Raw genomic sequence first — 14,075 nt, 5'->3', positions numbered from 1 at the left:
GGTAACGGGCCTAAGCAGGACTTAGTATGTGGGACTAGTGAAGGGTTCCCAGCAGGAGTTTCAGGGCGCCAGTAGTGGAAAGAGGATGCGGAACCGCAGAACAAGTAGATGACACTTGTTGATCAGGACTGTAGTGTCGAAGCTGGGTTGTGAAGTAGGGAAAAACAGTCGACATAGAGATCCCTGAAGTAAACTACTGAGGAAGTAAACTGTGGAAAATGCTTCAAGTTGCAAAGGAAACGTTCATACGGCTTTGTACCTGCTGTCCCTTGTATATAATCATCATCAAGTTGTTGAACAGTAAACAGTTTATTTTTTAATGGTGGTCTCCCTCACTGAATTGTGAAACATCTTGTCCTGGTAAACCAGCAACATAGGTCACATGCGGCCTGAACGGAAGTAATGTCCACACAGCACAAGTCCACACACCCCGCCAGGACCTCCACTTTCATGTAATGTGCCAGGGTGCCACAGACGAGTGCTCTGCCCACAGCTGCCGCCCTTCAGCACGTTAAAAATATCTATGCAAATGAGAGCTTAGCCAAATGTATGAATTGTGATTTTCTAAAAATTTTAATAGAAAAGTGTCAAACTCACTCCAGTAATGGGGTGGCATAAACACAGGAGTGACATTTGTAGACAAAAGTTTTAATATCTTAAGATGTTCCACATTCATAAAACATAGTATGACATTGATAAATTTTGTTCAAATGCAGCCATAAACAATACTAACTTAAAAAAAAACTTATGATAAATACCCCCAAAAATGTTTACATACTTGCACAGTTTATTGTGCTGAAATATACTATATAGGCAAAAGTATTGGAACACACCTCTTAAATAATAAATTCAGGGTTTTCATTCAGTCCCATTGTCACAAGTTTCTTTAGGCCTCTTTCAAACATCAGTGCTTTTTCTAGTTTGCAAAGCAGTTTGAATTTCATCAGTGTTTGGTCATTGTCAGGGTAGGTTCACATGAGCGTATTTTCGGTATGAGTACTGTCTGTGTTAAAATGAACGGTACATGGATAGCACTATGGCCAAATGTTATTCAATTGGCTGCTCAGATGAGCGTTTTTTTTTCACTGACAAAATATGTACATGAAAAAAATCACAGCATGCACTAGATTATTTCTTAGGCCGGAGACGCAAGCGGGATATGCTCCTGCTCGGCTGCAAGTGGGATCCGACAGTCCGTGCTCGGTGCTTCAATCCTCTCGCATGAGAAGATCGCAGCACAGCTGCGGAGGAGACCGAGAAATTAATTTCTCCATCTCCTCCATTGCCGGCGTCTGCAGGAATCGCACTGCACTCGGGTGATATCTAAGTGCAGTGCGATGTTTCACATGCATCCATAGGCTTATATGGGTGTGTGTGATCCGATTCACGGATGCAATAGTGTAGCGCCCCGAGGGTTCGGCCGCTACAGGGGTATTGCACCTCAGACCGGAGGTGTGATATTCCACTCCCAGGTAAGGATGGAGTGTGGACCAGGGCTCAGTTAGCTGCATGCAGCACACACACCCCATTTCCGAGGGACAGCTCAACGGTGCTCCCACTAGACAGAAGTGCAGGCACGACCGACCATGTCCCTGCTGGAGTGGGGAGGGAGGGGTGGAACACCCAGTGCTGTAGGGGCAGATAGGGGGCGGTTCCTGAGCGTAGGAGGGAGCCCATTGGTTGCTGGTCACCTGGGCTCATGGCTAGAGGGAGGTATAAAAGGTGGGCACCATCTGAGATCTATGTTCAGTTCTGTGGAGAGGAGAAGACAGGGAGCAGCAGCTCAGGCTGAGTGCTTCTCCAGAGGCAGGCCTAGGGAAGAGGCCGGGGCCTGAGAGGAGAAGGAGAGGTGGGCCTGGAGAAGAGGCCGAGGAGGAGGTGAAGGGGAGCTGAGATTCTGGCTCATCTCAGCTCCAAGACAAAGGAACAGAAACAGAAAGGAACTGCAAAGAAGGAGAGACAGAGAAACAGAAGGGCTCAGGAACAAGAAGGTGGAAGGGACCCTAAGAACCCACGAGAATCCAGGGTGCAGGGTCAGGCAGATTAAGGGTACCGGATCCCAAGTTGGTGGAGGAGAAACAACCCTCAGCCAAAGACCGATCGTCGTGATCATATATTGGTGCGACACCTCATCAAACCTGCTAGGAAGGCACCATATAGGACAGCGGAGGACGGGACCCACGTTTAACCGCACAGGTCCGCGGCAGCTGGACAAAAGTAGGTCACTGGTGAGGCAGGCCAGAGAAAGGATAAAAGGGGGTCCTGTGCCATGCTCCTGAACTGCCTGGGAGTTGACCGAGCCCCTCACCTGGTGGACGCAGCACGGCTCGGGCGGTCACTGCTGGCCGAAGTGACCTGGAACAAACGAACTGTGAGTAAAGACCCTGGACTGTAACTTGTTGTCTGTGTGCTCCTTCGCGCCTCCAGCACTATCAGCACCGGGACCCGCACTACCATCACTCCCAACATCCACTACACTGCCCTGGGGCTGCACTCTTCCCGTGGGGAGTCACATCACCTCAGCTGCACCCATCATCAGCCCCAGAGGACTGCCTTGCAGCGGCGGTTCCTAATAACCGCAATCCACGGGTGGCGTAGTCGGACATTATCTGAAGCACTTAGCAGACTACCATTGGTCTGACCACCCTGAGCCGCGGGACCGGGTCACCACTACTACTCCCAGCGTCTCCCTATCGCCCGGTTCCGCGTGCCCCACGGCCCAGGGGGCGAGTCAGCTTTGGCGTAGTCGGCAGGATCATTACCAACCCGCCACAAGCGGGTATTGCGTGCCTGAAGAAAATTGCACATGTACCTTAAAAAGAAATTTCCCGCCGTCCGGAGTCGTTTCCCGCCATCCGGAGCCGATTCCCGCCATCAGACGCCATCTTGGACCATTTCCCTCCATCTTCATCCGTTTTTCCCGCCCTGGCAGAGCGGACGCCATTATGTGTGCACCAAAAGACAGCAGGAAGCCACCTCCCATCGTGGGCCAGGTCCCAGAATGGCGCCAAAGAAGGAGCCCGCCCCCACCAGCCATGAATGCAGCAGTGGAGATGTCCATCAACATGGGGGGGCTGCCCCTGAAAGTGATTGTCAGCAGAATGCCCCAGGACCACCCCCTCTGGGGGCGGAGAGAGAAGAAAACTGTTGGGCAGGACGCAGTCTGGATCAGTCTGGCCAGGCCACACCCAAAGATAGAGACAGGAACCAGCTCCAGCGCCCTGGCGCGTGGCCTGCTGCAGGCCGAATCCCCATGCAGCTTCACGGAGCTGCTAGCACACCTCCCCAAGGAAGACCCCGAGTATGTGTGGGCTGCGCTGGAGGAGCTGGACCGGAGGATGGTCCGGGCGCAGCAGGACGTGATCGCCGGATGGAAGAAGGAAGTGGCCCGGCGGGCCGTGATCCTGCAGCAGGAGGCGCCGTCGACATCCAGCGGCACACCAGCCACCGAGGGCAGTGAAAGCAGAGCGGAGGCCGAGGACGACGCCGCGGAGGAGGCCGCGACAGCAGAGGCAGGTAACGGAGACGCCCCTACCCCGAACCCTGGGTCCGCCGACCTGCCCCTGCACCCTGTTGCGGAGCCCAACGTACCTGAACCCGCCATCGACACCGTGCCTCCACCGCTACCAACCAGTTCCCAGGCCATCGACACCACCAGCGAGCCCCGCCCCACGCCGTGCCCTCTGACCCCGGGCGTGATCAGCAGACCACAATCGCAGGCCCGGTCACAAGGCCTAGCGCCCCCGTACTCCGCCCGTCGACGGGAGTACTGCCGCCAACAGCTGGAGGTGTTCGAGAGGGAGCAGCGGGAGCGGCACATGAAACAGGAGAAGCTGCAGGCCCAAAGTGCGGAGCAGAAGATGAAGGCCCGACGAGATCCCCGAGCTGCCCGCGGTCCCCGAGTCACCGGGACTGTCGTGAAATTTCACATGGAACATGGCTGCGGTTTCATCCGAGACCCCGAGACCAGCAGTGACGTGTTTGTGACAAGGAGAGATGTGGAGAGTCACCTACCGGAAGGCCATCGTGGGCGGGATCTATTCCCAGGCGACGTGGTGTCTTACACCCGACACCAAGGCGTGAAGGGGTGGTACGCCCTACACGTCCGCCGAGTAGTAGAGGAGGAGGAACAGCACTACTCGGACGTTGAGTACCAGGAGGGCCCGGACGGGCCTGAAGATCCGTATGAGGAGGAAGAAGGAGTGTCACGAAGACACCGTTACTAGTGAACGGTCAAGTGGCATTATAAATAGTTACCCGTAAGGGTGCAAAGGAACTGTGTGGGACTGTTTCAAATTGCGTGTGGTCCCTGTTGGGACTGATATAGGACTGTGTGAAAGTTATCCCCTACATCCCCTACCAGGCTGAGGACTGTGAGCAGCCATTTCCCTTCCCAAAACTGGCCGAGGACTGGGAACGGCCAATCCCATGTATATAGTTGCGCTTCTTAAAGCGCCCCCCTACTGGTTTTATACAAGAACCGCAACGTCTACCTCAAAGTTAAAATGGACTGTTGCACCTTTAAAAAGAAAGAACACCTGGTCGCAAGTTGCACCGCCGCCAGGATCCAAGAATGTGCTTTACTTAAAAAAATGTTTTATGTGAAAAGGTTTTATATGCTGCTAAATAGTCATGTGAAAGTTTTCTATAATGTTTTATACAAAAGAGTTCCGGAAGTATTGAAAAAGTTTTCTATAATGTCTAGTGAAAAGAAAAGTGTGTCCCATAAAGGGAGTTGAACCGTAATGTCTGTTTCTAATGTAAAAAGTTATTGAAAAAGTCTTTGCATGTCCTGTAATCAACTGTTTTTGCTCTTTTCCAGCCCGAGGGCGTGCTGTGCTTTACCAGGGGGGAATGTAGCGCCCCGAGGGTGCGGCCGCTACAGGGGTATTGCACCTCAGACCGGAGGTGTGATATTCCACTCCCAGGTAAGGATGGAGTGTGGACCAGGGCTCAGTTAGCTGCATGCAGCACACACACCCCATTTCCGAGGGACAGCTCAACGGTGCTCCCACTAGACAGAAGTGCAGGCATGACCGACCATGTCCCTGCTGGAGTGGGGAGGGAGGGGTGGAACACCCAGTGCTGTAGGGGCAGATAGGGGGCGGTTCCTGAGCGTAGGAGGGAGCCCATTGGTTGCTGGTCACCTGGGCTCATGGCTAGAGGGAGGTATAAAAGGTGGGCACCACCTGAGATCTAGGTTCAGTTCTGTGGAGAGGAGAAGACAGGGAGCAGCAGCTCAGGCTGAGTGCTGCTCCAGAGGCAGGCCTAGGCAAGAGGCCGGGGCCTGAGAGGAGAAGGAGAGGTGGGCCTGGAGAAGAGGCCGAGGAGGAGGTGAAGGGGAGCTGAGATTCTGGCTCATCTCAGCTCCAAGACAAAGGAACAGAAACAGAAAGGAACTGCAAAGAAGGAGAGACAGAGAAACAGAAGGGCTCAGGAACAAGAAGGTGGAAGGGACCCTAAGAACCCACGAGAATCCAGGGTGCAGGGTCAGGCAGATTAAGGGTACCGGATCCCAAGTTGGTGGAGGAGAAACAACCCTCAGCCAAAGACCGGTCGTCATGATCATATATTGGTGCGACACCTCATCAAACCTGCTAGGAAGGCACCATATAGGACAGCGGAGGACGGGACCCACGTTTAACCGCACAGGTCCGCGGCAGCTGGACAAAAGTGGGTCACTGGTGAGGCAGGCCAGAGAAAGGATAAAAGGGGGTCCTGTGCCATGCTCCTGAACTGCCTGGGAGTTGACCGAGCCCCTCACCTGGTGGACGCAGCACGGCTCGGGCGGTCACTGCTGGCCGAAGTGACCTGGAACAAACGAACTGTGAGTAAAGACCCTGGACTGTAACTTGTTGTCTGTGTGCTCCTTCGCGCCTCCAGCACTATCAGCACCGGGACCCGCACTACCATCACTCCCAACATCCACTACACTGCCCTGGGGCTGCACTCTTCCCGTGGGGAGTCACATCACCTCAGCTGCACCCATCATCAGCCCCAGAGGACTGCCTTGCAGCGGCGGTTCCTAATAACCACAATCCACGGGTGGCGTAGTCGGACATTATCTGAAGCACTTAGCAGACTACCATTGGTCTGACCACCCTGAGCCGCGGGACCGGGTCACCACTACTACTCCCAGCGTCTCCCTATCGCCCGGTTCCGCGTGCCCCACGGCCCAGGGGGCGAGTCAATAGCAGCATGCTACGATTGTTTTTGCATGCTGTATTCTGCATTAATTGAATGTCTCTTATTATGCTTTAGGGTCTGGAAAGATCCCCAGGGCATAGTAAACGTAAGATGTAGATGTTGCACATCATAACCTTATAACATGCGTGTGCAGATATCTGCTTTGCCTAGTCGGGGCTGGAAGTCACGGTCTAGAATGCAGGTCCTAAAGTCGCAGTGTACGTCGTGACATTACGACATGCACTCTGGACAGGGACTTCTGGCTGAGACTAGGTCAAGGACATCCTCACGCATGCGCAGTGTCATACCAGGCCTTGTCAAAACCAGAAATCTCGGCCTAGCGTGAAGATGCCTGGGGTTTCAGCACACATCGGTGGTAAGAAAATGCACCAAGGACCATACGGGTATGAGCAAGTAGTAGAGGTGGCCGGCAAGGTGAGCATTGTTTAATTTATTGTTTGTAACCTTATTCTAGCCCACTCCAGTTCAGTAAAATGGCGGTCATCAGACTGAATTTTGCTTAGTTTGCAAAGAGGGAATTACAAAAAATCCACATTCTGGAAAATACGGATTTTTGTAAAATTCAAGTAGAACTCAATTCCACTCAAAAAAATTAGCCCATCTCTTAACCACACCATGGTTTTTGAAAGGTATGAAACACAGATAGAACACAAGACGTGATTTATGAATATCTGAGTGAGGCCTTACAAATATTTGTGAAATAATGGGTCATCCTAAAGCACTCACTTGAACTCGATAGTACTTTAATAGGATGCCACAATTGCAACAAAATTACCCCTGTTGCTGTGGCGATACGTATAAAATACTGGTCCCCATATGGTAATATACAGATGTACTGTATATATACCCTGCATGCTTTTTTCTGTTTTCAGATTGGAACACACTATGTAGTAACTTCATAATGTTCAGTATATTTATAGGTTTATGATAATTAGGGTTACATCCATCCAATATGCATGTCTTACGGGTTTACATTCACCAATTTGGCTCTCTTCACAAACAGAAATTATACTTCTTGGACTCCCTGACAAAGCCCTTTTGCCTAGCCAACCAGTACTCCTATTTTGCACTGATGACGGTAAATACCCTGACATTGAGTCTTTTCAGTCAAATTGAGGTTATAATTATATATTTTATGCTGCTCTTTCCACTTTTGATTTGTGGATGGAGAAGTTTTTAAAAAGTTGCAATTCTCACTCAAGTGGAGGAATTGAGTAAAAATTGGAGAAAGAGCAAATTTGGTGCAAATAAAGGATAAACAGCCACATGCAAAGATGATTTAAAAAACATTGCCTTTTTTGCCATATCTGAAATCCTTGGACATGACAGGTGTAAAGGTGTTGTCTGGTTATATCATATTGATGACCTATCGGAAGGATAGGTCATAAATATGATATCGGTGGTGGCTGATACCTGGGGCTCCCACCGATAGGTTATTTGCTGTGTTGGCTGCCAGATGTAAGCACATGGAACAGAGCAACAAAGTGCAGCTCCAATCAATGTGTAGCAGCTGATGCTGGGTCTTTTGAATAGAACCTCCTCTGCAATACCTGGCAGTGGACTCTTAATCTTGATGAATATGTCCAGCAGCATTATTACATGTGTTTAATTCATGTGGCCACTAGAGCAAATAACAGCTGATCAGTGGGAATGCCATGTGATATGATGTCCAATAGGAAAGCTGGACGACAATAGCGCAAAATAGGGTCTTACAAGGATAGAGAATGGGAGAACAGTAGATGCAGAGATGTGCTCACCAAGGAAGGTTGTGGGTCCACAACACCATAAAAAGTTCAGAAAACTACTGCTGCAGATCCAAGGAAGCATTCAGAGAGAATGATAAAAAGGAGAATAGATCTTTTCTGCTCCGAAGACACCAATATTGGTTTCCAAAAATGATGAAGAAAGGAATCCAAGAGGCAACGTGTAGAGAATTGTGTTTTTTAATTATCAACGCATTTCAAAGTTCACAGACTTCTTCATCAGGACAAACCACATTGCCTACTGGATTCCTTTCTTCATCATTTTTGGAAACCAATATTGGTGTCTCCATTTTATTTTTCTCCCTGAATGTGACATGATGTGATATAGATCATATCAAAGTGATGTGACTGTAAAATTTGTGATTTCTACCATACAAACTTGAATTGTAACTTACGTCATTGTGGCCCCTGGATCAGCAGTCATCTGATTTGTAATAAATACAGCAACATTGTACTCTAAAGAAATAAATGGCACAATTAGAAAAGTTATTTCATTGTAGAATCAAATTGGATTTGTTCTCATGTACATAACAAAATATATGCACGGAAGCTGTAAAGCAGTGCTTTAACCCCTTAACGACCGCCGATACACATTAAAACAGCGGCCGCTTAGGGGCCTTATTCCTTCATTGCCGTTTTAAAACGGCAATCGGGAATAGGTCTATAGCACCCCCCAGAGTCCAAAAATCTCCAGGGTCTCAGCTACCTGGGGAGAACATGATCAGGGTCATATTTTCCAGTCCCCAATCACGTGATCGCTGTTATTCAATGAAAAACGGCGATCAAGTAAAAAAAAAAAAGTGTGCCCGCTATTAAAATAATTTATCTCTCTTCTGACATGATATACATGTCAGAGGAGAGAGAAATGATGTCCCCAAACACCTCCCCGCTACCTCCGCCATTCCTTGGGTCCTGCTGATCCATCCCCTGGCCCTCCGTCTCGTTTTCCAGAAAAAAGATGACGTTACCTGTCGGCCGTCACATGGCAACAGGAGGAATTTTTCCTATTGGTTCCATTTGATCACTGTGATGGACCCTATCCTTGTGGGTGCAGTTTCCAAAATAGGGTCAATTGTGGGAGGCTTCTGCTGTTTGGGCACCTCAGAGGCCCTGCAAATGTGACATGTCACCCGCAATTTATTTCAGCTAATTTGTGCTCCAAAATTCAAATATTGCTCCTTCCGATCTGAGCCCTACTGTTTGTCTAAACAGAACTTTTTGACTGCAGGTGCATCTCACTAAATTAGAACATCATCAAAAAGTTAATTTATTTCAGTTCTTCAATACAAAAAGTGAAACTCATATATTATATAGAGTTATTACAAACAGAGTGATCTATTTCAAGTGTTCATTTGTGTTAATGTTGATGATTATGGCTTACAGCCAATGAAAACACAAAAGTCATTAACTCAGTAAATTAGATTAACAAAAAACACCTGCAAAGGCTTCCTAAGCATTTAAAAAGGTCCCTTAGTCTGTTTCAATAGGCTCCACAATCATGGAGAAGACTGCTGACTTGACAGATGTCCAGAAGGCAGTCATTGACACTAAGTAAATGCAAAGTAAATTTTGCATTTCATTTGGAAATCAAGGTCCCAGAGTCTGGAGGAAGAGTGGAGAGGCCACAATCAAAGCTGCTTGAGGTCTAGTGTGAAGTTTCCACAATCAGTGATGTTTTGGGGAGCCATGTCATCTGCTGGTGTAGGTCCACTGTGTTTTATCAAGACCAGAGTCGGTGCAGCCGTCTACCAGGAAATTTTAGAGCACTTCATGCTTCTCCCTGCCGACAAGCTTTTGGAGATGGAAATGTCATTCTCCAGCAAGACTTGGCACCTGTCCACACTGCCAAAAGTACCAATACCTGGTTTAAAAACAACAGTATCACTGTGCTTGATTGGCCAGCAAACTTGCCTGACCTTAACCCCATAGAGAGTCTATGGGGTATTGTCAAGAAGAAGATGAGAGACACCAGACCCAACAATGCAGACGAGCTGAAGGCTGCTATGAAAGCAACCCGGGCTTCCATAACACCTCAGCAGTGCCACAGGCTGATCCCCTCCATGCCACGCCGCATTGATACAGTAATTGATGCAAAAGGAGCCCTGACCAAGTATTGAGTGCATTTACTGAACATACATTTCAGTAGGCCAACATTTTGGATTTTAAAAACATTTTTCAAACTGTTATAAAGTATTCTAATTTACTGAGATAATGACTTTTGTGTTTTCATTGGCTGTAAGCCATAATCATCAACATTAATACAAATGAACACTTGAAATAGATCACTCTGTTTGTAATGACTATATAATATGAGTTTCACTTTTTGTATTGAAGAACTGAAATAAATTAACTTTTTGACGATATTCTAATTTAGTGAGATGCACCTGTACATATGGGGTATCGCCACGCTCATAAGAAAATGGGTAACTAACTGTAGGGTCCATTTTTTGGTGTTACCTCTTGCAAAAGTGAGAAATTTTGGGCTAAAGCAAGATTGTTGTGAAAAAAATTAACTTTTTCAATATGATCACCTAATGTTATCAAATTCTGTGTCGTACCTGTAGGTTAAAAATTCTCACTATACCCCTAGATAAAATGCTTGAGGGTGTAGTTTCCAAAATGGGATCAGTTATCTGGGGATTTCTGCTGTTTAGGCACCTTAGGAGCCCTGCAAATTCGACATGGTGCCCACCATCACTTTCAGCCAAATTTGTGTTCCAAAATTCAAATATTGCTCCTTCCACTCCGAGCTCTGCTGTTTGTCCAAACAGAACTTTTTGACTACATGTGTGGAATCGACGCATTCGTAAGAAAGTGGGTAACAAACTGTAGGGTCTACTTTTTGGTGTTACCTCTTGCAAAAGTGAGAAATTTGGGGCTAAAGCAAGATTTTAGTGGTAAAATTTAATTGAATTTTTTTTTTCACTTTGCATTAATTTCTGTGTAGCAACTGAAGGGTTAAAAAATTTCCTGACAACAGTTTTAAAGTATTTGAGGGGTGCGGTTTTTAAAATGGTATCACTTTTGGGGAATTTCCAATATGTAGGCCCCCTCAAAGTCCACTTTCCCAGTGGGTCATGGCACCTAAAAATCATGGCAGTAAAATCTGCACTAAATTATGGCACTCATTCCCTTCTTCGTTTTGTACTGTGCCTCAAATTCCCGATTACATGTAAGGTATTCGCATACTCAGGAGAAATTGCACAACAAACTGAGATGTCCATTTTTTCCTATTAGCCCTTATAAAAATTAAAAATTTGGGGCTAAAACAGTTCAGCGGTAAAAATGTAATTTTTCATCCTTCACCACCCAATGATATAAATTTCTGTGAGGCACATGTGGTGTCAACATGCTCACTGCACCCCCTAGATGAATTCATTGAGAGATGTAGTTTGTAAAATGACATCAATTATGGAGTGTTTCCGCTGTTCTGACACCTCAGGGGCTCTGTCAATGTGACATGGCACCCTCAAACCATTCCAGCAAAATCTGAACTCCAACATGGCGCTTCTTCCCTTCTGGGCTTTGCACTGTGCCTCAAAAGTAGTTTTCCTCCACATATGAGGTATCGGTGTACTCAGGAGAGTGTAATCTAAGTGTAATGCGATTATCTCCCATGTGAGAATCGGATCACAGGGGTGGAGAAGATGGAGAACGTAATTTCTCCATCCTCTTCATTGTTTGTGTCCATGGATGTAGGACTGTACTCGGATGACATCTGAGTGCACTGCCCCACAGTATAACATTGGTCCAAGTAATAAAACATCGGCTAGCACTCGGCCGTGTTATACGTTCATGTGAGCGAGCCCTTAACCAGAGTTTAAAAAAGCATAGGAAAAATCGTCCAATTTTCATCCATATTGTCATCCATATGCCCTCTCTGTGTCCGTTTTTTATATACGTGTGGCAATTTTAGCTTGGATAGCACATGTTTATATAATATTCTTGTCTGCATGAGACCTTGAACGGACAGCACAGAATGACTGTTCAAACTAAGTCCCGCCGCTCGGTGCATTACGGCGGGGCTAATCATTTAAATACTTGTACACCTTCCCATCTGCTTGTTTTTCCCTGTATCTGCCCCTGTATGTCCCCCTCTTCTTTGATTGACAGCTCAGCCTTCATAGAGCCAAAGAAGACCAGCCTATAGATGAAAACCAAACAGGTGAGAAGGTGTATTTAAATGATTGGCCCCGCCGTGAAGCACTGAGAGCCTGTACTTGGTTTGAACAGTCATTCGGTGCTGACAGAATCGCTTTAAAGAATGGGCTGCAGAATAAGCTGTTACAGGTGCCACATGAAAATAAAGTTGCGGCCAAATGTTTAAGACTGACAAATTCTGGTGTTTTTAGATCTTTTAGTTGGATATTTCTATGGTTACTGACGTACAATTATCAGCATTTTATACATTTTTAACTTTTATTGACAAATACATCAAGTTTATGCAAACGCATAAAATTTACAGGGTTGATCGTTATTTTTAAAGATATCTGCCCTTCACTCTGGTAGCTGGATATCATTTTCTGGGCCAAATCCTGACTGATGACAGCCCATTTTTGTCTAATCAGTGCTTTATCACGATTTTGGTGTTTTTGTTTGTCCACCCATTTTTTGCTTGACCACAGTCCAACTCAACGTGATTGAGATCTGGGAAGTTTCCTGGTCAATTATCCAAAATTTCAATGTTTTGTTCACCAAGCCACATAGTTATCAATTTTGCCTTGTGACATGATACCACCATATGTATGAGTATTTGCTTATAAATCCTGTATACAAAAGCAGACAGTATTTGGCAAGGTGCTTGTTGAAGTGATTGCTGTCTTTTAAAATAACAAAATGTTATTAATTTAGGAAACTCACCTTCTGAAATTTTCTGAAGCCTAGACAGCATCTGAGCTAGTTTCTGCTGTCTTCAGCCAACTCTCCACGCCCACTAAAATCCACTCGGAAGAGAGCCATTATTGAATCAATAATCTGAAATCAAGATCAGAAATTGATCATAGCCTGAACATTACTGACAAAGTTAGCATAGCCTTTAAATAAGTTAAAAATAACTTCTTTTTATTTTCAAAAACTAGAAGTTAAATATTCAAAACATAGGATTTCACTTCTACAGTCTGTGAAGTGTCAAAAAAAAAATGCATACTGTAAAAAATGGCAATGCATGGTCTCAAATTAATATATATTGTAACAGAAAAATGGTGAAAATGTGAGCGGTGGATATAGAAATTGCTTAATAGTCTGACATGGCTGAAAATTCGTTGCCATTTATTTTGCATTATGAGCATTCAATCTGTTGAAGGATTCAGTTAAATTCTGTCTTTTACCTTTTTAGTGTATACTTTACCATTGTAAGTAAACTGTGCACTAGAGCCCAGCAGTGTAAAATAGGGCCGAGAGAAAAAAAAATACGCCTTACGTTATAGGCGCATTGCGCATGCGGGGGATATGCAGACTTAGACTGCACATCACAGGGCCCTGTGACATGCACGGGATGGCAGAGGAGGGGGGAATATGTAAATTAAGTAGGTAGGTGGGGATTTCTTGGCGTCTCCAAGTAAGTATGCAGGGAATTCTTGGCGTCCCCCGGATGCCAAGCATAGGAAAACAAATTTCATAAAAGGATATTTCAAAACAAGCAGACCTCTAATATGGGCCATACAGGTATGTATAGATGTCACGGGTGTATCAGAGGTGACAGACAGTCGCCGTGCAGTTGCAGTACCTCCCTCTTGCTAATTAGCTCCTGGCCTGGGTGTATATATACCTGGTGTGTCTGAGAGGGAGGTGTCGGCTATATTCATTTCTACTTGTGAGGTTTTGGCAGGAGCAGTGCTTCGTCCTCTCTGAAGCTTGAGTCCGTGTGCACATTTGGAGTCGTATAAAGCTAAGCAATCCCCACTGTTTGTCTACCCTTGTTTTCTATAGTGTTTAGCTGAGATCGACTAGTGCTCATCTCCTCCCATCCCTAGCCTTAGCCATAAGCCAGGGAAAGACAGGGCGAGGCATGTGTGCAGCAATTGCTGTAGAGGCAATATAGGGATGGTAGTTGAGACAAGGTGACACTAGACTAGACTAGGAGGTCTCCACTTCCCCCTTTCCCTA

At 46.5% G+C, this 14,075-nt stretch overlaps 1 pseudogene; it reads right to left on the bottom strand.

Moving 5' to 3' along the window:
* LOC141157734 (meiotic recombination protein DMC1/LIM15 homolog) overlaps nucleotides 1-14,075 on the bottom strand; it is a 179,790-nt pseudogene that overhangs the window by 20,762 nt on the left and 144,953 nt on the right.

The sequence above is a fragment of the Phyllobates terribilis genome, unplaced genomic scaffold (genome assembly GCF_046119375.1).
Source record: "Phyllobates terribilis strain yellow unplaced genomic scaffold, ASM4611937v1 Scaffold_8__6_contigs__length_399053987, whole genome shotgun sequence".
NCBI classification, from domain to species: domain Eukaryota; kingdom Metazoa; phylum Chordata; class Amphibia; order Anura; family Dendrobatidae; genus Phyllobates; species Phyllobates terribilis.
Note: the sequence above shows the minus strand (reverse complement) of the source record. Positions and strands in the feature narration are given on the sequence as shown.